The sequence below is a fragment of the Prionailurus bengalensis genome, chromosome A3 (assembly GCF_016509475.1).
Source record: "Prionailurus bengalensis isolate Pbe53 chromosome A3, Fcat_Pben_1.1_paternal_pri, whole genome shotgun sequence".
Lineage (NCBI taxonomy): Eukaryota > Metazoa > Chordata > Mammalia > Carnivora > Felidae > Prionailurus > Prionailurus bengalensis.
In genome coordinates, this window is record NC_057354.1 from 25,452,467 (window position 1) to 25,479,006 (window position 26,540).

General features: G+C 38.0%; 1 protein-coding gene across 3 annotated transcripts in view; it reads right to left on the bottom strand.

The window, feature by feature from the left end:
- Nucleotides 1-26,540, bottom strand: part of CBFA2T2 (CBFA2/RUNX1 partner transcriptional co-repressor 2) — a 142,392-nt gene that overhangs the window by 42,852 nt on the left and 73,000 nt on the right. The window lies entirely within an intron of this gene.

Consider the following 26,540-nt stretch of genomic DNA (forward strand, 5'->3'; position numbering starts at 1 on the left):
AAGGGCAACGTGACCATGATGGCAGAGACGGGAGTGATGCATCCGTATGCCAAGGAATGCCAAGGACTGTCAGCAACCAGCAGAAGCTGGGAGACAGGTATGGACTAGATTCTTCCTCAGAGGTCCCACCTTGATTTTGGACTTCTAGCCCCCAGAACAGTGAGAGATTATTGTTGTCTTAAGCCACCCAATTTGTGACCTCTGTTATGGCAATCACAGGAAACTAAAACAAGCCAGCAAGGTCAAAGGGTAACATGACCTGAAAGTTAACAGTGAAGATAGTGGCTGAGAAAGGAAGAAACCAGGTTGCATATTCAGCCTGTCTCAAATGCACTGTTTTTTGACTTCTTTTTTATAAATTCATCAAATAATAGGGGGAAAAAAGCTAACGTGGGACTGTCTAGACCAGTAGGCATCAATTGCACAGCAGGGAAACAGAATCCTAATCAGTTGTATATAAATTACCACAAATGACAAAGTACTAAATTTTTATATATATTAACTAGAGATAAGCAGGGAAAAAGAGGTGGAGTCAACATCCCTGACATCAATCATGCAAATGTCATTTATGATGTACAGTATCTAAAAAGATGAAAAGTAGAGCTGAATCTAAACAAAGTACAGGCTAGTTCACCATGGGGACAATTCATAAGCAGCTGTTTGATAACGGTAGGGAACGACAAATTCCAGAAAAAGAAATTTGACAGATTAAACTTAATGACATCAGAAATAGGTCTGGACTAGTATCAACAGGACTGGAGTAATATTCTAAAGCAGCTTCAGTTACTTTCCCCCATTAAAAAGAACATGTTACATACTTGGTTAATAATAGGACCAGGGTCACCATATCATCTTTAAACTGAAATGTGTTCCTCTCGGTAACTCCAAGCTTTTCATGTAAGTGCCATGTATTTATTCTCCAATAACTGTTGAATTCAATTTAAAGAACAAGACACGGATACACCAAAGGTTCAAATGAGAATGTTAAACCAAAGATTTCTTTCTTTGAGATCATAGCTGTAGACACAATACATTCATGACACTGGCAAAAAAGCCCATCTCTGCACATTTATGAGCATGTTTTAATGAGGAAAATATCACCAAATATTATTTTTATGCTTCAGTTTGCATTGGTCATATTTTGGAAAGAGATCTAATGAATACATAAAGTCTATCAAGTAATGTCCTCAAGTTACAAAACCCCTGACAAAAATGTGCGGCTCTCTGAGAGCCATGTGGGCAACACTCTGCCAGCTCTTCCCATCTCTCTGTCCAGGACATTTTCTTTGTGAAATTGATGGTCGTCCTGTCTGATTAGTGGACTAATGAGCTGTTGCGTTTGCCTTTTTCTTCTTGACAGTATTTTTCTCAATGCCCTTCAGAGAATGGTTGACATGTTTCCAGCTCTCCCATCTGGGGCCCAGCTTTCTGGAGGGTGGGGGGAGAGGGGAAGGAAGGAACTGACAGTTGTCTCGCACTATAATGTGTTGTGTATAGTGTGCAACAACCTAGAGGGAGCCTTTCTTCAGACCACCTGCCTTTACAGCAAGGGCGCCAAAGGCCCGAGGAGGACGTAACAGCAAGATGTGTTTTAACATTCAGCACTTGGCAGAATGAAAAACTGAGAGGAGCCCAACTGCAGAACACTGAATTATACACCAAGTGAAAGCTTAGATACTGGGCAAAACCCACCCCGCAGTGTACCGTTTACAGATTGAAACTACTCACATCTCTTGTTCACATCACTACTCATAAATCTGCAACACTAGTGTTGTAGCTCATGTTTCAATAACATCGACTAGTAGAAAAAACATGGGGTATGGAGGCTGAGAAATTTCATGTGAATTCTCATTCTGTTAGAACCTACATTACTTTTATTAAATCATTTCACCTTTCTGGGTCATTTCTAACAAATGTAAAGTAAGAGGTAATAAGACCTACCTGGTAGGAAACAGGTGTGGGTAAAAAACAATGCCTCAACTAGTGCTGGCTGGAGAAGGTACTCAGTAAACAGAAATGATGATTAGGAAACAGGAAGCCTAGTGTCAAGTTCTGGATATACCACCTAACTAGCTATGTGACCATGACCGAGTTAATATTTCCATAGAAAATGGGTACACTATCAACAGCTAATCCATCTAACCTCAGCGAGATTACATGGAATGATTCAAGAAATAACAGCTGCAAAAGCACCAAGTACCATGTAAGGGGGTATTTTTATTGGAGGCTGGGTGGCATGAAGGCACTTCATGGTGTGAGATCTAACCAAGTGGTTTACAACATGACAATACAGCAGCTGCTCAAATGGTGGATAAGGGGTACATTCCAAAGTAGGCATTTTAACCCTCTGATTGTTGGCTGTGCCATGCCTTTATGTCATCACTGTTACAGTGACTTCATTTCTGAATTTTTTTGGAACAGATACTCATGTTTTATATTCTAGCTGAATTCTTTGAAAAAACCAACCATATCTTGAGATCTTTTCAATGCCAGAGAACCTTAGATACAGTGCAAAGAGAAGAAATTCCTTTCTCTCAAGTGGCACTCTGAACCCATAAACACCACTGCTTGGAATATCAAAAAGGAATAAAGTCTTCAGTCCAAGAAAATCAAAATAACCCTTACTTTTGTCATAAAGGTTCAACTTGGTTCTAAACATAGATTTTAAGATTCAGCGTAACTGATTTAGTCACTCTGAGTCTGTGCTTTGGTTATTTTGAAGACTTAGGTATATATGGCTTAAAAAATAAAACTCGAGGGGCACCTGGGTGGCTCAGTCGGTTAAGTATCTGACTTCAGCTCAGGTCATGATCCCGCAGTTTGTGGGCTCGAGCCCTAAATCAGGCTCTCTGCTGTCAGTGCAGAGCCTGAAGCCTGCTTTGGATCCTCTGCCTCCCTCTCTCTCTGCCCCACCCTTGCTCGAGCAGGCACATGTGCTCTCTCTCAAAATGAAACATTAAAAAATTAATAATAATAATGCATGACCACATGCATTTCCAATATCACTAGTGGAACTAAAAGAGCAAACATGAAAAAGTGTGTCTGAATGATGATTTTAGTTCTCCATCGTGCAATATAATGTGGATGTCATGAAAACAGAAAACTGATGAGAGAGAGAACACAGTAATGAACAGTTCCCTGTGTGACAGCAGAGCTTTTGTTCCTCACACAGGAATTTGAAGAATCAGACATGGAACTAAAGAGCAGAACACTTCTATAAGAAAAGTAATACAGAACATAAACACAAACAACCCAGATAAATATTACTTGAGAAGAATCCTGTATGTTAAACTGCCCATAAACAAAAGTATTTACAAAGCATTATAAACTGCTTTTACTTTTTTTTTTTTTTTAAGTTTATTTACTTATTGGGAGACAGCGCAAGCCAGGTAGGGGCAGGGAAAGAGAGAATCTTAAGGACGTTCTGCACCATCAGCGAGGAGCCTGATGCAGGGCCTCGAACCCCTGAAACGTGAAATCATAATCTGAGCCAAAATCAACAGTTGGAGAGGCTTAACCGTCTGAGTCACCCAGGTGCCCCTAAACTGCTTTTAAAAAGTTCTAAAAAATTACTTTGAAGCAGAAAACAGAAAAAGAAATAGAAGAGGTATAAATATGAGATAAGAAAAATGTAATTATGTCAGGAGAAGGACTTCCTAGACTACTGGAAAGAAGAGAAACCCCCATGGCTACAAGGAAAAAGTATGTTTAGGTAAAAGAAGGTGAACTTGATGTGAAAAATGCTTTATCACTTACTAGTTTTGTGTGGTAATGATTTTCCTCATGTGTTCCTAGGATAACACATCAAAAACAAGGTTCTGTGAGGGGTACCATAACATATATAATAATGGCCATACAGTACGTACTTACTTGAATTAGATTACAAATCTATTAAAATAAATAATTTTATTTGGCCATTGAGATGTTTATGTATGCTGAGTTTTGGGTAGAAGATATGGTCAAGTGCTCCTGATTATCATCACTGAGAAAAATGAGGTGAATATAGATCTTTCAGATCAATAGAACAGGAATACTGATCACTCCAAACATGTTGACCAAGGAAGTCATTCTATTTCTTTAAAAAAAAAAAAAAAAAAAAGACTCCTTACTAAGAAACTATGGGAAGGTTTAAACCTTTTAAACCTCTAAATCTTTGGGGGCGAGGCAAAACCACCTAATTTTCTTTTCTATATATTTATATGGTTCAGAAATCACCATGATATAAAAAGAAATATCTGTTGCTCCTGTCCCTACCTACCCCACCTCAAAGGTAACCATTTTATTTTCGTCAAAAAAATTTTTTTTTAATGTTTATTTATTTTGGAGGGGAGGGAGAGAGAATCTGAAGCAGGCTCCAGGTTCTGAGCTGTCAGCACAGAGCCCGACATGGGGCTCGAACCCACGAACCGCGGGATCATGCCCCGAGCCGAAGTCGGACGCCCAAATGACTGAGCCTCCCAGGAGCCCCCATACGTAACCATTTTAATTAATTTCTTGTGTATCCTTCCATTCTTTCTCCATGCACAAATGAGTAAACACGAATATAAATTCCTATCCCACCCCTGTTTATAAAAAGAAAGCATAATGATGTTAAATTGAATGTCCCCAGTAATGGCCTCTCTGCATCCACCCCATTTGCAATGTATCCAGAAGTGGGATCTATTTCCCTATTCCCAGAATCTGGCTAGAGCCTCTGACTTGCTTTGACCAACGTAATGCAATAGAAATGACAGAGTGCCAGTTCTGAGCCTCTCTTGGAATCCTGACCCAGCCATGAAGGCAAATCCAGACTCCACTGCTGTAGGATGACACCACATGGAACAGAGATGAGCTGTCCGAGCTAAGGCCAGCTGACCCCAAACACGTGAGAGCCTATCCTAGGGAGTCTGGTTTGCAGCTAGCTGACTGCAGACATACGAATAAGTAAGAACAACCAAAAGCAGAACAACTGCCTGACTCACAGTCATGAGCAAAAAAAATCAACACTGTTTCAGACCACTAGGTTTTAGTGTGGTTTGTTGCAGAGCAGTAGACTAGTAGGCAACGGATCTATACCACAAACTGTACTGCTCCTTGGTTTTTTTGTTTTTCTTTTGTTTTGTTTTACAGTTTCAAAATATGTCCTGCAATGCTTAATTCCACAACCTTTTGTTGCTAACAGATGCGTGATATTCCACTGTGTGGAAGTACCACAGTTCATTTAAACAATCCTCTATTGAGAAATAATTGGATTATGTGTTATCATTTGTAGCTGAATTTTGAGGCTCTCTAGATCCCATGCTACTGACTATCCTGTATTTGCCAGGCTTTGGGAAAGAGACAATAGAAGATAGGGCCTTGATTAAGGTAAACATATATATTGAAACGTTTGCAAAGTACTAAGAAAATAAAAAGTAGAAACATTACCATGTGTGAAGGCCAAGGATGTCTTTACAGAGCAATAAGTAGTTCAGTGGGAAGGCTACATGAGCTTGCCAGGTAGCACATAAGGACAAAATCATGAAAGATATGGTTTAAATAGTGCCCCTAAAGTTGGGATCAGAACCAAGGAAAACATCAGAAAAAAAAGATTTCCTTGTCTACAGTCTCTCTTTAACCATTGCCAAAAATAGGGAAATATTCTGAATGAGTAACTGTCAGATGAGAAACATTTCCAAGATTGACAATTCTAATCTGCTAAAGTTAGAGGAAAGAACATCGAAATTACTGTTGCACTTGTAGGCTTGTAAGGCTGGCTAAATTGATTGTGCGCATAGCACCTGCTTAAGGATGAACATTTCTCATCCATGTAGCTCTGCCATGAACCTGACAACACATCCAACTTTCTAATCACATGCAGGCTTCACATGCAGAGACAGCCAGGAATAACTGTTTACAATGACAGATAATTTATCATTCAACAAAAATTGAGGCATAAGGACTCAAGTAAGAAATGACCAAATGATGCTTTACAAGGGATCTTGAAGACAGAGAGATCCATTAAAATAAAATTAATACTTTACTGTATACTAAAAATAGATTGGAAAATATTTTTTTTCCATTCCACATTTTTAAATACATAAAGTTAATTTATCGAATACATTCTCATAGTTCAGGGATCAGTAAATTTTTTCGCAAAGGCCAAGACAGTAAATATTTCTGGCTTTGTGGACGATATATGGTGTCTGTCACAACTATTCAACTTTGCTGTTACAGCACACTCTAGACAATGCAAAAAGGAACAGGTGTGGCTGTGCTCCAATAAAACTTTATTTACAAAAATACCAGTGGCCATAGTTTACTGACCTCTGCAAAGGCTGATTAAAAAACTGACAAATTAAATTTCTAATTCTTAGTTTATTTCTATGCGTATAAAATCTATTTTGCAGCTTCCACTGAAGTGGTTCATCTGAATAACATTTTTATTCCCTTAAGACTGGATATAAAGACAATTTACGTACGGACCTCCAAGAAAAATAACATACAAAAGTTTATTTAAAAACAGGGAAAATTATTTTTTAAAGAAAACATTATTTAAAGACAGAATACTAACAACTGAGGTCAGAGCTAGCTGAGGAGTTACAAAAATGATGCTAGTTATTTGATGTTCTTCCAAAAACAGACAGACCTATAACTAAGAGAAGAACCTCAAAGATGACTACCTAACTGTGAAGGATCACTTGCTTCATGAGGATGCTAATTTCTCCCCTAGTCATCCCTCCTTTCTCTATCTTCTATAAGTGCCCTCTGATCCCAGACACAGAGACATGAAGACTATACAAATAACCCTAATAACTTGATAATAACAAGCAACTCAGAATGAACAGAAGAGATTTAAAGAGACAGTTCCCAAAAGAAAATCTACAAATGGCTGATAAGGGCGTAAAAAGATGCTCAGCATACCAGTCATCAAAGAAACACAAATTATAATACTGCAACAGAAAGGAACACTACGGACACACATATCCAACAATATAGATGAATGTCAAGAGCATTTGACTAAGTGAAAGATGCCAGACACACAACACAACTACACACCATATTACCCTCTTTATATAAAACTTTGTGACAAGACAAAATTAGGGACAAAAAGCAGCCAAGTGGCTGTCTGGGACCGATGGAAAGAAACAAACTACAACAAGGCACATTAGGGGGGCGAGATACATCCTCTCTTTAATTTTTTAAAATTTGTATTTATTTTGAGAGAGAGAGAACACACTCGGGTCAGGGCACAGAGGGAGAAAGAATCCCAAGCAGGCTCTAGCGCAGAGCCTGACTGGGGGCTCCATATCACGAATGGTAAGTTCATGACATGAGCTGGAATTAAGGCATGGACACATAACCAACAGCTACCCAGGCACCCCCATGATAAATCTTTTTATGGTGATGGAAATATTTTACATTATGACTGTAATATGCTAATTCTATCTAAATTATACCACAATAAAGGTGAGTAAAAGTTAGCAAACCAAATACGGAAGTGTATTTTTCTATAATCACAATCAAGTTGAGTTTATCCAAGAATGCAAGCATAATTTTATATATTTAAAATACAGTAAGGGGCACCTGGGTGGCTCAGGTCATGATCTCATGGTTCATGAGTTCGAGCCCCGTATCGGGCTCTGTGCTGACAGGTTGGAGCCTGAAGCCTGCTTTGGATTCTGGGTCTCCCCCTCTCTCTCTGCCCCTCCCCTGCTCAGGCTTGGTCTCTCTCTCTCTCTCTCTCTCTCTCTCTCCTTCAAAAATAAACATAAAAAAAAAAATACAAGGGTGCCTGGGTGGCTCAGTCAGTTAAGTGACTGACTCAATTTCAGCTCAGGTCATGATCTATCTCATGGTTCATGAGTTCGAGCCCCACATCAGACTCCACAATGTCACAGTGTGAGTCTGCTTTGGTTTCTCTCTCTCCACCCTTCATGCGCACTCTCTCTCTCAAAACAAATAAACTTAAAAAAAGTTAAAAAAAAAATACAGAGGGGTGCCTGGGTGGCTCGGTCAGTTAAGTGTCTGACTTCAGCTCAGGTCATATCTCCCAGTCCATGAGTTTGAACCCCGCGTCGGGCTCTGTGCTGACAGCTCAGAGCCTGGAGCCTGCTTCAGATTCTGTGTCTCCCTCTGTCTCTGCCCCTCCCCTGATCATGCTCTGTGTGTCTCTCTCTCTCTCTCAAAATTAAATAAACATTAAAAAAAAATTTTTAAATACAGAAAAATTCGCCATATTAACAGATTAAAAGAAACACCTTAAAATCACGTCAATAATTACAGAAAAAGCATTTGATAACACCCAATTTCCACTCAATATGAACAAAACTAGAAATAGAACATCAGTTCCTTAACTTGACAAAGGTTCTCTTCCAAAAACCCTTATAAAATGTCATACTTATTGATGAAACATTAAAAGCAATGTCTTTCAGCTCAGAAAGAAGATAAATCAATGCTTCTATTCAACATTTTTCACCAGTCAAGCCACAGCAGCAGAACAGTTAAGAAGAAATAATACGTATAGGAAAGGAAGAAATGGAACTGTCATTTTATACACACTAGATGACCTTCTATAAGGAAAACCAAGAGAATCTAACCATCCAATTATTAGATTATGCAGGTTCAGCAAGATTGTTAGATAGAAGTCCAATATTTTAAAAATGAGTTGCATTCCTATATCCTGGCAAACAAACACTAATTTCAAAAAGATATGAATTACAATAAAAATTATAAACAATGTAGAAATAAGCCTAACAGAAAATACATAAGCCCTTTATGAAGAAGATAAGCTGACTGAAAAAACATAAAAGGAGATTTAAGGGGCCCCTGGGTGGCTCAATTGGTTAAGCATCTGACTCTTGATTTCGGATCAGGTCAGGATCTCACAGTTCATGGGTTTGAGCCCATTGTGGGGGCTCTGCACTGACAGTGTGGGGTTGGCTTGGGATTTTCTTTCTCTTTCTCTCTCTCTCTCTCTCTGCCCCTTCCTGTGCACACCCACATGCACTCTCTCTCCAAATAAACTTAAAGAGAAAAAAGTCTCCTTCTTAAAAAGAATAGTTACATCTATCATGCTTATGGATGGGAAGACTTGTCCCCATTATTTTCTCTTCATTTTAATGTATAAATTCAATGCAATTCTAATTACATGCAAGATTTTTAGTGTAACTTGAGCAAATACTAAAATCTAGGTACAAAAGTTAACATGTTAAATGTCCAGCAACAAAACTGAGGCATATTCACAAATGAAATAGTACTACTGAATAAGTGAACTTATTGTATTAGATCTTATGTATTAAAAGGATAAATCCCCAAACAATGTAGTATTATTGGGTAAAAAGAACAGACTGCAAGAAAAATACGGATAGAGGAATACTTTAATAAAAGCCTCGGGGCGCCTGGGTGGCTCGTCGGTTGGGTGTCAAACTTCGGCTCAGGTCATGATCACACAGTTCATGGGTTTGAGCCCCACATTGGGCTCTGTGCTGACAGCTCAGAGGCTGGAGCCTGCTTCAGATTCTGTGTCTCCCTCTCTCTCTGCCCCTCCCCACTCACACTCTGTCTCTCTCTCGCTCTCAAAAATAAATAAAGCATTAAAAAAATTTTTTAATTTAATAAAAGCCTAAAACCATAAAAATTTACATATGGTAATAGATCAATCTACATATGGTACATTTACATATGTATACATAGTAAAATCTTTTTTAAAACAAGGGAATAATAAACATCAAATTTAAGAGGTGCCTGGGTGGCCCAGTTGGCTGAGCTGCTGACTCTAGATACCAATTTAAGCTCAGGTCATGATCCCCGGGGCAGGGGAAATACAAAAAAATAAAAATAAAACATCAAATCCAGGATGATGACTACTGCAAAGGGAAGAAAAGGGCATGAATCAGGTGGTACAAACTGTAGTTCCAATGGTTTATTTATTTTTTTGAAGAGAGAGAGAGAAAGTGTGTGCAAGTGGGGGGAGGACAGAGAAAGAGAAAGAGAATTTCAAGCAGGTTCTACACTGAGCACGGATCCCAAAGGGGATTCAATCTTATGACCTTGAGATAACGACCTGAGCCAAAATCAAGAGGTGTATGCTCAACCAACTGAACCACCCAGGCATCTCCTAATGGCTTAATTCTTTGAAATACTGGAAGCAAAACATAAGTAAGACGAATCAGTAAAATTTGATAAAGAGTGGTTACATGAGTGTTTTTTATGCTGTGCTTTTTTCTTACTTTGTAAGCTTGAACTATTTCACAAGAAAAGAAAAATCACTGGTTGCAATAGGAAAAATAGTAAGATCATAACGCCGGAAGAGACCACTTACACGGTTGTTATAATGAGAGATGATTATGGCCTGAGATTGGAGTAGCAACAGGAATGGGGAAATGGGATTGGATTTCAAAGATATTTAGAGTTACAATAAATAGGATTTGTTGACTCATTAGATGTGGAAGATAAGACAAGTGACCAAGACAGAGGCCACAAGAGGGACAGTACATTGGAGAGGAGAGATGATGAGTTCAGTATTGGCCACAACTGCTTTCCTGATGCCTCTGATGGAGAAGAAGGAAGGCTAGAATACAACTAGGAGATAGGCTTTGAATCCTGATTGTTCTCACAATTAATCAGCTGTGGGATCTTGGGCAAGTCACTCCACACTCCTGCTTTCCTTCTCTGTAACCGAGAGGAAAGAGAGATTAGGAAAGGCCATACAGTAACCACTGAGAAGTGCTGTTACACTAAGTACAAGATACTACTAGACAGCTATCCATCAGTAATGTATTAACAATCATTATGTAACTATATATTGAAAGTAACTAACAGGTCTCCTCTGAAGCTAATAACTTTAATATTTAAAGATATGTTGGAATTGCCTGCCAACATCAAACCCTGTTGATAAGCTTAATGCACGTTAAACGCAGCAGCAACACAGCTGACTTGATAATGTCAATAGGAAAAAGTGAAATATGGATTTTTGCTTCCCAGCTTCAGCAATGGTTTATTTGGAATAATACAGTTATCTACTCTAACTGCACACCATCTGTTTCAAGTCTCCACCAAGTTAATATTTCTCACATGAACAGAAAGGACTTAAAACTACATTTGATTTGCATCTCGCCTTCCCGTGGAGGTTACCCCTACCACAATCTAAACCTACTGAGTATTGACCTCTGAACGTTGTGAAACATTATTATTCTGGCCAAACACATATAGTCCAAATCAGATAACTCAGAGATCTGAGACAGTCAAAGGATAAGCTAACTGCAGTCCTGGTTAAATAAAAATCTGTCTTACTTGTTTTTCCGGAGAGCAGGAAAATTGATAAAAATTTCTCACACAGCTGGTCTCTCTGGTTCCATCTACTGATGCATCTGTGCTCCAGTGACTTAACTCAGGCTATCCCTCTGGCCTAGAATTGGCTTCCCCCAAGTTGTTGCATGGCTGACTCCTTATCACTCAGAAGTCAAAACTAATGTCACTTTTCTCAGGGAGAGCTTCCCTATCTGAAGCAGCTTTCCATTCTCCCTACCAGACCATCCCATGTCCTTGTTTATTCTCTTCATTACATTTATTATCATTGTACCAATCAAGCATTTGTTTGCTTGACTCATGCCCATTTTGGGGGAAATAAATGACCCATTTATTTCTTTACAATACCCTCAGTACTTAGAATAGGCAGTACTGAATCACAATGATCCAAAGTAGCACATTCAAGTTTGGCTAGACTTGAATTCTCTTCTCTCTCACACCTCCCTATTTCCATTGAGTCAGTACAGACTTGTCACTTCTACCTTTTCATTCTCAACCTCTCTCTTTTCTCAGAACCACTGCCTTAGATTAGTCCCTTTTACCTCTAACTAGACTCTCTCCGGGTTTCAGACTATTATGCACTCTCCTACCAGCAGCCATTTCTTCAAGAATCTCTGTATCTTTTGTTCCTTAGACTGGACCTTCATGGTTCCCAGTCACTAAACTCCAATACTTGCCCACATCCATTTTCATGAACAGTTTTACATCCCAATTAGGTTGGTCTCTTATTAGGTCATGGTCGTTCTCTGGTCATACCATCTCTATTTCCTAGAACTTCTTCCATCTCCTTTCTCTAGTTACACTTAAATCTTCCCCGATACTTTTGTTCCAATTTGTTGGTCCTTATTTTCATCATCTGTCACCATGCCTAGGATATTACAAGCTCAAGAATAGTGGTTTCATAACAATTGTTGGTTGAACGGGGGGGGGGGGGTGGATCCATAAGAGGTAATTATGCTATTAGTTCTGTTGAAGCATGATGTCAGTATTAATAGCACAAGTATAAGCAAGTTATGCTTACTGTAATTCTAGAGCACAAACTATTCCATTTATCTTAAATTTTCATATAGTTTTACTCAACAATAGGGAGACTAAGTATGAAGATAAAATTATATGATTCCATCAGTACCACTTAAAAATCACCCCTCAAAAATATACATACTACTAAAGCATTATTACACATAAATGAAAGCAGTATAATGTTATATAAATCGTAAGCAATTAATTCTATTAACGATAGAGAAGTTGAATATCTGTTTTTAAACTGCTGGGGAATATCCTCCCAGACTTCAAATCTTTTGTTCATATGAACTCTCTCAGTAGCCTTTTACATCCCAAAGATGCTAAATTTACCTCAATACCCATCCTCCCGTGTGCGTGTGTGTGTGTGTGTGCGCGCGCGCGTGTGGCTGTTATCCTTTCAGATTGGAAATATTAAATTGTAAAGGCTATTAACTTTCACTATTTTAATTATATTCTAGTAAGTAAAAACGTTTGTCCAATGCAAAGGCATATGTACCCAGCCCTATCTTTCAAATATCAGTAAGGTAACCACCAAGTTAACTGTAACTTAAAAAAACATTTTCTGGGGCGCCTGGGTGGCTCAGTCAGGTAAGTGTCTGACTTCAGCTCAAGTCATGATCTCATGGTTTGTGAGTTAGAGCCCTGTGTTGGGCTCTGCACCGGCAGTGTGGAATCTGCTTGGGATTCTCCCTCTCCTCTCTCTCTGCCCCTCCCCTGCTCGAACTTTCTCTCTCTCAAAATAAATACGTAAAAAAAATTGTTTTTCTAAATCACAGGACCATGCTCCGTTAACTTGGATGTACAAATGTTTTTATTTTCTGTACACAGTTATTCCTCAAACTTTATAAACAGCTTGCCAGTGCTAGGGTTCCAAATTGGATCCATATCCCTTTAATATTTGAAGAGCTGATTCAAATGTTTTTCCAGTCTGAAGTATGATGATGAAGCCTGTCAATTTCGGCCTTAGGGTGGATAACCATACAAACAGAACTGCAGTAGGGCGCCTGCATGGCTCAGTCGGTTGAGTGTTCGACTTTGGATCAGGTCATGATCTTGTGGTTCATGAGTTCGAGCCCCGTGTCAGGCTCTGTGCTGACAGCTTGGAGCCTGGAGCCTGCTTCAGATTCTGTGTGTGTCTCTCTCTCTACGCATCTCCCCTGCTCACGCTCCGTCTTCTCTCTCAAGAATAAACAAACAAACAAAACACAGAACTGCGGAGCCAGGAGTATATCAGAGACCAAAGATCAAGCTGTCTTCCAAAATGGGAAGGTCTGGACAACCTCCCTGAATGGCTGATACCAGCTTCTGTTAAGGAACTCTGGGCACTGAGCAGTTTGCCTTATTACAAAAATAGCACATGCCACTGCTAGACAGCTAAGAAGTAGTTCTGGGCAATGGTCACTAATAGTTCTGTTTCCAGGGGTCTTAACATTGTCAAATACTTGAAGAAAACTATCTCATCATGAGTAATCAAAAGCAAATGGTTGTGCAAAACCACCAAACTATATATTCCTATGGCACCTACAGCCACAGGATGCCACGAAGGGAGGGAAATTCTACGTATTTGATTCAACCTGGTTTCTAACAGTTTATTTATTAAACCCCCTTTCTGGGAAACAAGTCCTTTAAAAAAAAATAACAAAAACTAGTTAAAGGTTTGATGGTTTCTTTTAACTACTTTCTGGAAGTTCTCTGACAGGACAACTTTGAGTATATGAGTAGATGTCCTCGAGTCATGTCAACAAATATCCTCCAAATTCTGGTTATTCAGAAAAAGTTTCTGGCAAATCCATGTGTAATGCAAAGATTCTTTCTATAATATTACACAAATTCACGTTTTCAAGGTATAGACTTTTGCAGAGGATTTCACAATATAGAGCTGCATTGCTCAGTATGGTGGCCATTACCCATAAATGGCTAATGAATACTTGAAATGTGGCTAGTCTAGATTGAAATATACTGAGTACAATAACAGCAAGTTTCAACATTTAGTACTAAAGAAAAGGAATGTAAAATATCTCAAGTTTTAATACTGATTATATGTTGAAATATTTAAAAAATTTAATGTTTATTTTTGAGAGAGAGAGAGAGAGAGAGAGAGAGAGAGAGAGAGAGCATGAGCAGGGGAGGGGCAGAGAGAGAGGGAGACACAGAATCCGTAGCAGGTTCCAGGCTCCCAGCTGTCAGCACAGAACCCAACATGGGACTCGAACCCACCAATAGTGAGATCATAGCCTGAGCCGAAGCTGGACACTCAATAGACTGAGCCACCCAGCGCCCCTGTTGAAATATTTTAGACCTATATTATTAATTTCATCTGTTTTTCTAAATAAAGCTACTAGAAAATTTACATATGTGGCCCCTATTTGTGGACTGCATTATATTTTCTTGGACAGCTCTTTTAGAGGAATATGATATACTCATAAAAAAATACACGGTCTCTAGATTCGGGCAGATGATCAGGATTCAAATTGAGGCTCTGCTACTTGTCTAGCTTTTTTTTTTTTTTTAATGTTTATTTTTTTATTTTTTTTGGAGAGTGAGTGAGAGAGCAAGTGAGTGAGCAGGGGAGCGGCAGAGAGAGAGGGAGACAACCGTGAGATCATGACCTGAGCTGAAGTTGGACACTTTACCAACTGAGCCACTCAGGTGCCCCTTGTCTAGCTCTTTGATAGCAGGAATAGTTCCTTCTCAAAGTCTGTTTTCTTGCTTATAACATGCAGTCAATACTGTCTAGCTGCCAGGGTTGCTGTTGACAATCAAATTAAATAAAAATAGAACAACTTAGCAGAGACCCCAAGCCACAGAAACAAATTCACCTTTTTGTCATTTTCAAGGGAAATTTGGACAATGATGACCTCACACAATTAAGGTTGAGCAATTAAGGGCAGGATAGTTTTGCTTTATTCTTCCTTTCCAGAAAGTAAGGTAAATATAAAGAGAACTCAATTAACTAATCATTTTATTGATCTCAAACTTTGAGGAATGTAAGATGCATATGTTGCTGAGATGCTTTATTACAATGAATCTGGGAGAAGCGATCTGATGTGGTCTTTATGTCACATCAGATAAAGACCAGGGGAGGTGTCGCCAAAGCCTCCTTGTGTTCTTTGTGTCTGGCTGGACTTCCAACCCCCAAACTGTAGGTCGGGTTCTCTCATTTGTGCATTTCCCACAGCCCAAACCAAACTCTACTGCCTTTCACCATCTTTAAGTGTGAGCTCTAATTTAAAGAGTATGTTCTGCATTTATATCCTTGAAGTTTCCATCTACCAAAAACTTGGGGCCTTTTACTTGTTTTTATTAAAAATAGGTCTTCAGTTTTGATTAAACTGAAAGCTTTTCTATAAGGAGAAGGGATCTATTTATTAAAATGACAGTTTATTTCTCCTTTTAGGTTCTTAAATGTTGAACTATCCCTGCATTATGGGATCATATTGTTTGATTATGCTGTGTTACTCTTACATACAGTATTGTTCTTTATAACAAACCAAGGAATAAAAGAAACGATAATGCAGTTTAAGTCTTTCAAACTGGCCAGAAATGAAAGGGCAAGAAAGAAATACAGTGAGCTGAACAGCAATGGTACTTTTTGGGTTTAAATATATATACATTTATTTATTTACACCTAACTTTCTATTCTAATTACAGACAATACTTCAAGTGTTCACTTTTCCCTCTAAAAGTTTATCATTTTAATTTTTTTAATGTTATTTATTTTTGAGAGAGAGCACATGCATATGCGCATGCAAGCAAGCACAGAGAGAAGGAGAGGAAATCCCAAGCACGCTCTGATGTGGGTCTCGATCCCACAGACCATGAGATCATGACCTGAGCTGAAATCAAGAGCCTGACGCTTAACTGACTGAGCCACCCAGGAGCCCCTAAAAGTTTATCATTTTTTTTTTTCGTTTATTTTTTTTGGGACAGAGAGAGACAGAGCATGAACGGGGGAGGGGCAGAGAGAGAGGGAGACACAGAATCGGAAACAGGCTCCAGGCTCTAAGCCATCAGCCCAGAGCCTGACGCAGGGCTCGAACTCACGGACTGCGAGATCGTGACCTGGCTGAAGTCGGACGCTTAACCGACTGCGCCACCCAGGCGCCCCAAAGTTTATCATTTTAAATAACTCTTTAAGAAAGCTAAAACAGACTAACAATGCATATTGTAAATTATAATATCCACAAAAAATATTTAAGTCTATAGGTCTATATTAAGTTGGAAGTTACGATCTTCCCCATTCAATGGAAAGACCCAATGATTCACTCTAAATTCCTGATTTCATCACTATCAAAATTTCTAATGCAATTTAAACTATGTGAATGAAACAATGTTTGGAACAAATGGTCCAGATGTGAGCATCTGCCTCTCATTTGTCTTGGGACAGAAATTGTGAGTTAAGATTAATGGCTTTAAATGCCAAAACAGCCCAGACGTAACAAGTTAAAACGAAGTACATGTAAAATGATTTAAACTTTGGTCTTGGAAACATCCAAAATGTTTTCCATACTTATCTAAGGGAATGCAATTAAAACTAATTTCAATCAGCAAAGGCAAAGAATATTACATTTAAGTAGAGAAGTTTAGATCTGGGTAAAGACAATTCTTGGTAGACTCTCCTATGTACTTTGAGAAAGCTAGCAATCCAGTTTCCAGCTTCAAACTAGAATAATCTTAAATTTCTGTGCCCTAATCATGAGTCTTCTAAGGAAAAAAAATTAATAGTCAAATACATACCTCTATAGGATCACAGGACTTTATCCTGATTCAGAGCTGCCTTTCTATCTTTACTTCCTGATTATGAGTCCCCTTGGCCCTCTACGCTCCACAAAGTACTTTTGATTACTTATAAACTCTTGACTGTGAAGGATCTCAAGATTTTATCTATTTTGAACTCAAACTCAATGCAAGAATCTATTACAGAATATAAATGGTTTTCATGAATCCCATCTCTGCTTAAAACTTTCATAGAAGAAAAAAAAACTTTCATAGAAGATAGGATGAGCAAATACCACTGTTTTGAGTAAATAAAGAACGAACATTAACAGGAACCTTCATTTACTCATTTTTAAAATAAGTGAAAAATGATAATAATTAATTGCAGTACTGACAGAATTACAACATAAAGTACCATACCCATTAATTAGCTACATTTTTAGGGGAGTGGACAAATATCACATATCAAATAGAGACTGGTGTGCAAAGGACAAAAGGATTAAACTCTTATTTCAATAGCCAACCACAAAGAGTAATCATGCTTTTCTTGTATAGCTAAGCTTTTCTCCTGAAGTTTACTTTCAATTTACCATGGCCAAGGTTTTAATAGCAATTTCTCCACATTTCCTCAGCCAGTCCTCCATCACTCTGGCAAAGCATAACGAAATGGGATAGTGAATTTTGGGAGAAAATTATGATGTATTTCCAGTTCAAACTGTAAGGCTTTATCTATATGCCTGTTACTTTCCATTAGTTACAGTATCCGATTACTAATGTACTAGGAAGAAAAAGTGCAGAAATAAATGTATGTTAAAGTACCGACATTCAATTAGTGTGGTTAAAAAATGATTTCTCGGCCAGAAAAATGTTTCATATACTTTGACTATGTGACCTCACTCCTGGGAATATGTCCTTAGAAAATAACTCAAGGGAAAAAGCAATTTATACCACAGAGAAATGGTTAATTAAATGGCGGAACCGCATGTCAATGTGAACTGTGAAAGCATTAAAAATTATAATTATGAAAATCATTCAACACTTGGGGAAATGCATACAATACAAAACTGTGTGGGTAAGCCTCCTACAAAAATTATATGTACAGTACAATTACAATTATTTATTAAAAAAAAACAAATACATGTAGTCAGAGTATGGAAAGGAACACAAAAATGGAATTGAGAACATGTGGGAATAATGGGTAAATACCAATTTCCTCGAATCCTTTTGGAACACTGCTTATAAAATATTCTCATTTGCTCTCTCACTAAACTTCCTTTTCTACAGGAGAATTATAAGACATCCTCTGGGCTGCCAAGCATTCCTAACATGTGAAGTCTTTCTTCACACAGAAGCAATATGATCTAGTTACCATGACTTCATTTTTGAAACCAAAATTTTGACAAGCAGTTAGGGTCAGGAACAATGGGACATATTATTTGAAATAGGAAGCATGACAGAAAAACCAAAATTTGAGAGTCAGAAGCCCTAGACCCCAGTCCTACTCCTCCTGAGAGGCATAAATAGGTAAAAACATGCTCTTAGTTAACCCAACTGTCCTAGGATACAATCCCAGTAACTTGGTTGTATGACCAAAGGCATGTCAGTTAACCTGTCAAAATCTCATTGTGAGTTTAAAGGCTACCTTCTTTTGGGGGGGGGGGGGTACCCAGTAAATGCTTAAACAAATAAGTACATCTAAAACAGTGGTTCACATCTAAGTAAAATAGGCAGTTAAGTGGGCCTCTCTGTCCAACCTGTTTTGTCATCAGGAAATAAAGTTAATAATCCTGTTCTAAACTGCAAACCACTTACAAAACATACCATCACCACCATCATCTACTATTATTCTTATTATTACTTCTATTACACCTACCTGGAAGCCAGCTGTAGAAGTTGGCTAGAGTTTACCTAATGGGCTGAGGGAAAAATCTAAACCTAAAATGTCACTTAAACCTAATGATAAAGATAAGAGCACACAATCAAGAAGGAATATAGAGAGCAAGTCCACAATGAAATGCATGACACAGTTGGTACAAGAGGGGGTACCAGAAAGTGCTCCTATCACCTTGAGACAGTTGTCCTCTGAGTGTGCTAGTACTGAAAATGAATGCATACTACAACAGAACTCCCTGCAGAAAAATACATCTGATGAAATGGTTTCTAAATACACTGCTAGCAGAGACTTGGTTACCACCTAAATCCAAACAAGGTGACTTAGGACTGAAATATATTTAACCAACATCCCTCTAGGATTTATTATTTTAACTCAACAAATAACTCATTGTCAAGCATGTGTGATTTTATCTTTTTCAGAAACAAGGTGATTTAAAAATATTTACTAAATACAATTTACTTAAAATAAAATACTAAGACTTCATGTACACATAACTCAGAAATAAAGAAGATACTCTTTAAAACCTAATCAAACATTAGATCAAAATACTGGTTCAGAGAAATAATTGGATCTCCCCAATTAGTTGAAGAACGTTAAACTACAAAACCATACGGGTTACTCTGTCCAAAGAAAAGGAGACCAAACAAGGATAAGGGGCTTGGGCTGTGGCCCTGGGAACAGGCCCATTATCTTGTGACTATTTTACAGTAATGGCTGAACTGAAACAACAGATTGCTCAAATACATGCAACAGTGCTCTTATATATATAGAGGATTGGTAAATGGCAATATAATCTAATTAATCAACAATCTAATTATAATTACAAATTACAAAAAAATTGTAATCTAATTACAAATGTTACATGACAAAAACAATGCACAGTCTGGGTCTATTTCTTCACTGAAATCATGACAGATAAATAAACGGCAACATAGAAAACGCCTTGACAGGAGGCACAAGAGATAAAAAATTCATGGAAATAACACGTAAAAAGCATATATATTCATAGGCAAAACTGAAAGGGAATGTGGAAAAAATAAGTTGTTGTCATTCCTAAAGCAAGAAGTTGCAATGATGATTCATTTTATCAATCATCGCTGAAAGACTAACATGACCCAAGCACTGTACTAAGTGCATGTAATGCAAAGATGAAGCTACAATTCCAACCCTCAAAGGAGTTAATGATATAGCTAGGTGATAAGAATTAAAGGAGGGGACCTCAAGTAGACTGGGAGTGGAGGCACACAGAAAAGGGAAAATTTACCTGAATCTTATAAAAAAACAATCAAATCATACTGTGTTAGATGATAAAACAGGTTGATGGCGACCATGGAGAATCAGTTAAAAACAAAGACTCCTGTCCATCAAATAAAGGGTATTAGCCACATACACTACTCCTTTTGCAACCAAATCCATGGTCATCCACACACAGATGCCAAGTTTCAAGTGTCTTCTCTAGAAACTTCACTCAGCCCACCTTATCACACATCTTAGTTCACTGGCTTGCAAATTTTAAGGCTAACATTTCATTCTGTTCATCTGTAGGAACAGATGGCCTACACAGCATAAACTCTCCCAAGAACTAATTTTTACCCATCACATGTGGTTAAAAATCCAGATTTATACCTAGATTAGTGAGCAACAGAAACCCTCATAATGACTTGACAATTATTCAGTGTGACAGCTGTTTGTACCACTATCAAATGTGAGTTTTAAAACATAGGCTAACACCTCTGGTTCCTCTGGATTAAAATAAAACACCCCTCCCTCCAAAAAAAACCCAAAACAAAAACAAAAAACCTGAGTCACAATACTGATCACAGGTACAAAACAAATCTTTGCCACGAAAATTTTAGAAGGTAACTACATACCTGACAAAACCATGGATATACATACTCAATCATCCCAATGTTCATACTATATAGTAAGGCCTCAGGACATATTTTCATTAAAAAACAAAAACAGGGGCACCTAGTGGCTCAGTAGGTTAAGGGTCCGACTGCAGCTCAGGTCATGATCTCACAGTTTGTGAGTTCGAGCTCTGCACGGGGCTCTGTGCTGACAGCGTGGAGCCTGCTTGGTATTCTGTGTCTCCCTCTCTCTCTGCCCCTCCCCTGCTTGTGCTCTGTCTCTCTCTCTCTCAAAAATAAACAAACATTAAAAAATTAAAATTAAAAACAAACAAACAAAAGAAAATACAAAAGTTAGCAAGGGTAGCTGTATGCTGCAGATGAGTCCTACCCAAATGGTAAGGTGTATCACTTGGGTGATATTTTGGGGGGGGGGTGATATTTTTAACACATCTATCAGCTGTAACATAATAAAGAACATCAAGAAACTTTCGTTCATATCACAAGATCCCAAATGCTTGGGGGCGCCTGGGTGGCTCAGCCGATTAAGTGTCTGACTTTGGCTCAGGTCATATCTCACGGTCTGTGAGTTCGAGCCCCGCATTGGGCTCTGTGCTGACAGTTCAGAGCCTGGAGCCTGTTTCAGATGCTGTGTCTCCCTCTCTCTCTGAATCTCCCCCGTTCATGCTCTGTGTCTGTCTCAAAAATAAATAAACGTTTAAAAAAAATTAAAAAAAAAAAAAAAAAAAGAGAATACCCAGACTTAAAAAAAAAAAAAAAAGATCCCAAATGCTTGATTTATAATTTGTTCATTTCTGTTTCAGAAGAGGCCAGCCTCTGCCTCTCATGTTCTAAGCCCCTTGAGATTTGGAGCCTCTTGATCACTGCTGTATTCCAGTGCCAAGTCCAAAGGCCAGAACATAGTACACACTTGATCTTTATTTAATTTTTTTAAATTTGTTTAAGTCAACTCTTAGGTATTTCTTAGTGGGCTAAACAAGTTTTTTCAATAATAAGACTATTAGATTAAAAATCAATTAGGATGGGAAATTAGGACCAGAATTTCAGCCTTGATTTAAATCCAAATAAAAACAAGGTAAATGTTGGACTTGCTTCCATTGGGGGATAACACAAAGCCCTCTTCTATTTTAATACTTTGTTCCATACTTTTATAAATATGTATTTTAAACATAACAGAGAAATTATACTGTACAGTAATATTACTCTGCAATTTTTTATTGAAATTGCATAAAATGTATATTCCTGATTTTGTAAAAGTTTTAGAAATTCCAGACTACCTCTGCATTAAAAAGCAAAAAAGAGAGAAAAACACACCAATAAGCTAATTTATGTGATAATGTTAAGGGTACAGAACAAACAATGTCAAAAAAGAACAAACTTAGAGAACAAACTACTCAATGGCAACTGATTTTTAGTAAAAGTGCCAAATCAATTCAACGAGGAAAGAAAAGTCTTTTTATAACAAGTATTGTTGAAACTGGTTATTCAAATAGAAAAAAACTAGTCTCGATACTGTTATTCCATCTACAAAAACTGTTTCAACATGGATTACAGACTAATATGAAGAACGTTTCTAGAAACAGAGCAGAAGAGTATCTTCATGACCATATGGTAAGCAAAGCCTGGATGGTCACACAAAACCTGGATGGTTACACAACAAAAATGCAAGCCATAAAAATTTTTTTAATTGGTAAATTAGGCTTTATGAACATTAAGATTTTCTGCTCATCAGCAGATACCATTAAGAAAATGGACAGATGCGGGGTGCCTGGGTGGCTCAGTTGGTTGAGCGTCTGACTTCAGCTCAGGTCATGATCTCACGGTTCGTGAGTTCAAGCCCTGCGTCCAGCTCTGTGCTGACAGTTCAGGGCCTGGAGCCTGCTTCAGATTCTGTGTCTCCCTCTCTCTCTGCTCCTCCCCTGCTCACACTCTGTCTCTCTCTCAAAAATAAATAAAGATTAAAAAAAAAAAAATTTTTTTTAAATGGACAGATGGGCCACAGATTAAAAAAAAATTACTCACAGCTCATATATCTAACAAATGACTCTTATCTAGAATGCATATAGAATTCTGACAATAAACAACAACAATAAAAACTTAAATACCTAATTTTTGAAAGTGAGATTTGAATAGATAATATTTAGATGGAACAAATGTATCTTCAGAAAGGAAGATAAAGCAATCTCCAATACATACAGGTAGTCAACATCACTAATCATCAAGAAAATGCATGTTATAATCATAATAAGCTACCATCACACAATCATTAAAATAGTTAAAATAAAAAATGTTCAGGAGGATATGAAGCGTATGGAATTCTCATACATTACTGATAGAGGAATGTAAAAGGTACAACCATTTTGGACTGTTGGAGAACTGCCTAGATGTTTTCTATAAAAGTAAACACGAATCTACCCAATGACTGAATAATTCTACCAAGAGAAATTAAAACAAATGTCCACAAAAACTACAAAAATGTTTATAGCAGTCTTACTCATATTAGCAAAAAACTGGAAACAACCCAAATGTCCAGCAACAGGTAAATGGATAAACTTATGTACATCCATACAATGGAATACCAAGAACATTAAAAAGGAACAAGCCACTCATTCATATAATTACATTGTATAAAACTCAAAAACACAAGTGCCAGACACAAAGGAATACACACTATATGATTCCTTTGACATGAAATGGAAATATAGGGGGATGGGGCACCTGGGTGGCTCAGTTAAGCATCCAACTCTTGATTTCAGCTCAGGTCATGATCTCAGGATCCTGAGATCAGCCCTGCATCACGCTCCGTGCAGAATGTAGAGCCTGCTTAAGATTCTCTATCTCCCTCACCCTCTGCCCCTCCCCTGCTTGCATGCACTCCCTCTCTAAACAAACAAACAAACAAACAAACAAACAAACAAACAATTGTATTTAAAGAAATGGAAATACAGGGAGAAAAATGAGATATTGGTTGCAGGAGGTTAATTTTCTGGTAAATCTAAGTGTTTTAAATTTTAGTTAACACTATGGTTACACAAAAGTGGTAACTATAAAAAAAAAAACTTATTAGAACACAGTATCTGTGCATTTTATTTGAATGATATACATTTAAGAAAAATCAGCTCCAAAGGCTATCCACCACCTGTTCTGCTGCCCTCGTCTAAGGGAAGCTTCTGACGGTAGGATATCTCCTTGGCATGTGGAAATCACTCAGGCTGCACATCAGGTCTCCGTACAATAGCTATGAAAGGGTCTTCTTTCAGCACTTCTTTAGAGCCAGCTTATGCCATCCTTCAAATTTCCTGCAGTTTTTCATCCTGAAGGGTAAGCTTGATAATCAGACCAGCACTCCTGCATCCTGACTGACCAGCATTCACTTCTAATCAATAACAGATGTGGGAATGCTGCCAGGAAGGGCCTTATGCCAAAGTAACAATTCTTCTCCTATTCTAGGGCAAACACCCTGCTTAGGCTCTAAGTCATCCAACCAGACAGAAGGACATCTGGAAATACACTACAGCGCCATGTGCTTGGTCCCTGTGGATGATAGCTGTAGGCATTGCAAGCAGAGGGTTGCTGTGCCAGCCTCGTGGGACACGACAGTACAGCAACTCCACAACCTGCTAATACAAAAAAGTACGAAAGACATGATTGAAGGGAAAGTAGTAGCAAATGGTTGCAAGCAGAAGTTCATTTTCCTTGGTTATCATTCTTTTCCCAAACAAACAGGAATTGTCTACTTCACTTCCATATTCAACTTAGGTCCCAATTTTCTATCTACTCATAGCCTTGACTTTTCAACTCTACCATTTTCCATGGATCTATTTAAAAAAAAAAACAAAACTAACACTTCTGGGCACCGGGGTGGGTTGCTCGGTCAAGCATCCGACTCTTGATTTTGGCTCAGGTCATGCTCCCAGTGTCGTGAGATCAAGCCCCACATCCATCTCTGTGCTGTTAGTACAGAGCATGCTTGGGATTCTCTCTCTCCCTCTCTGCTCCTCCCCCACTCATGCTTTCTCTCAAATAAATAAAACGGAAAAAAACTTAAAACCAAGCAAACAGAAAAAAAACCCTAATACTTCCAAGGAAACTAACACTCAGTATAAATCAATTCAATCATACAAATTGCCTTAGAAAGCATTACAAAATTTTAGAGATGTGTAAAAATTTGCTTTTATAAAATCTGAATTGATGTACAAACACCAAAGTAATTAGCTGTAAAGGAAAAAAGTCAGGTGTATGTGTGTTGGCAAGGAGCCATTTATTTTTGGTTTTACATTGTTCCTGCAACTGTCTGAATTAGGCTTATATTAAGGTGTGACATTTTGATGTTATTTGTATTATGCAGCCATCTAGTCTATTCTAGAGCAGTAAACAGTGACCAATTGATAACAAAGGAAAACTGATTTAAAAGCCTTTCTTCAGATACTAATGAACACAATACACTTTTTTTTTAAATTTAATTTTTATTTTCAACATTCATTCATCTTTGAGAGACAGAGAGAGACAGAGTGTGATTGGGGGAGGAGCAGAGAGAGAGAGAGGGAGACACAGAATCTAAAGCAGGCTCCAGGCTCTAAGCTGTCAGCACAGAGCCCGATGCGGGACTCGAACTCACTGACTGCGAGATCATGACCTGAGCCAAAGTCAGACGCTCAACCGACTAAGCCACCCAGGCACCCCACAATACACTTTTTCTTAATCCATACTGATAATGAAGCAAATTTCCAATGTACCTAAGATTTGAGTAGGGCAACCTTCTTGCGTGGAAAGATAACAGAAGTCAGGAAGCAACTACAATAATAATAATAACAGCTACCATTACTCTCCATTTCCATTTATTCTTTGCAAATAACATAACATTAATTTATTATGTGCAAAGATTGGTGCTAAACACTGTTAATATTTTATTTACACAACAGCAAAACAATGGGACATACCATCATGATTAACACTTTACTCAGCCGAAAAATAAGGCTCAGGGAAATTAAATCATGCCCAAGGTCATATAGCTAAGAGGTGATAGCTCTGTTGGACTCCAGAGCCCATAACTATACCAAAAGAAATCTACACTGAATGATGCTGAAAGAGTAAATTATTATAGAATTCCATCAAGTTTGTACACTGTGACCAAGGATTTAATAAGAGAAAAGAAATGAACATTGATCTTAGTGCAAAGAGACTTCGTATTCTTATACAGTTTCTTTCTTCAAAAATGTGTGAAGGTAAATGTAGAGTCTATAGCTAATGTAGGCCCAGGTAAAGTTAGAACACGGAAGTAGAAGTTATCATGTAGGCACCCATTTATGACCTCCACTGACAATCAGAGAGGCTTCTGACAAAGCAGGCCCAGTCTGTCGAATGAATGGGCTCAAGGAGTAAGAAAAATTAAACCACAATTTTGAAAATGTTGGCTCCACACCAAGATCATCCTTTTCTTCTCAGTACAGATCCTCAAAATCAATGACCTAAAAAGTTTCTTCCTTCAGTATTTCCAAAAATGCAGATACCTTTAGAAAAAGAGAGAAATACTACCTAGAGGCATATAGGCACAAATATAAAGGGTCAATAGCCATCACTGCTCATTACAATTACCATTTTCATGATGACACCCTAAAATATAACCAGGTATTCTACTGTGTTTCCCAAGAGAGGCTGAAGGATAGAAACAAGTCAAAACCAGCTAGAAAATAAGATCTCTTTGGCAAACATTTTAGTGGTGCAATTAGCACCCACTCAATTCATCTGTTCAGATCGCCCAATCTTAT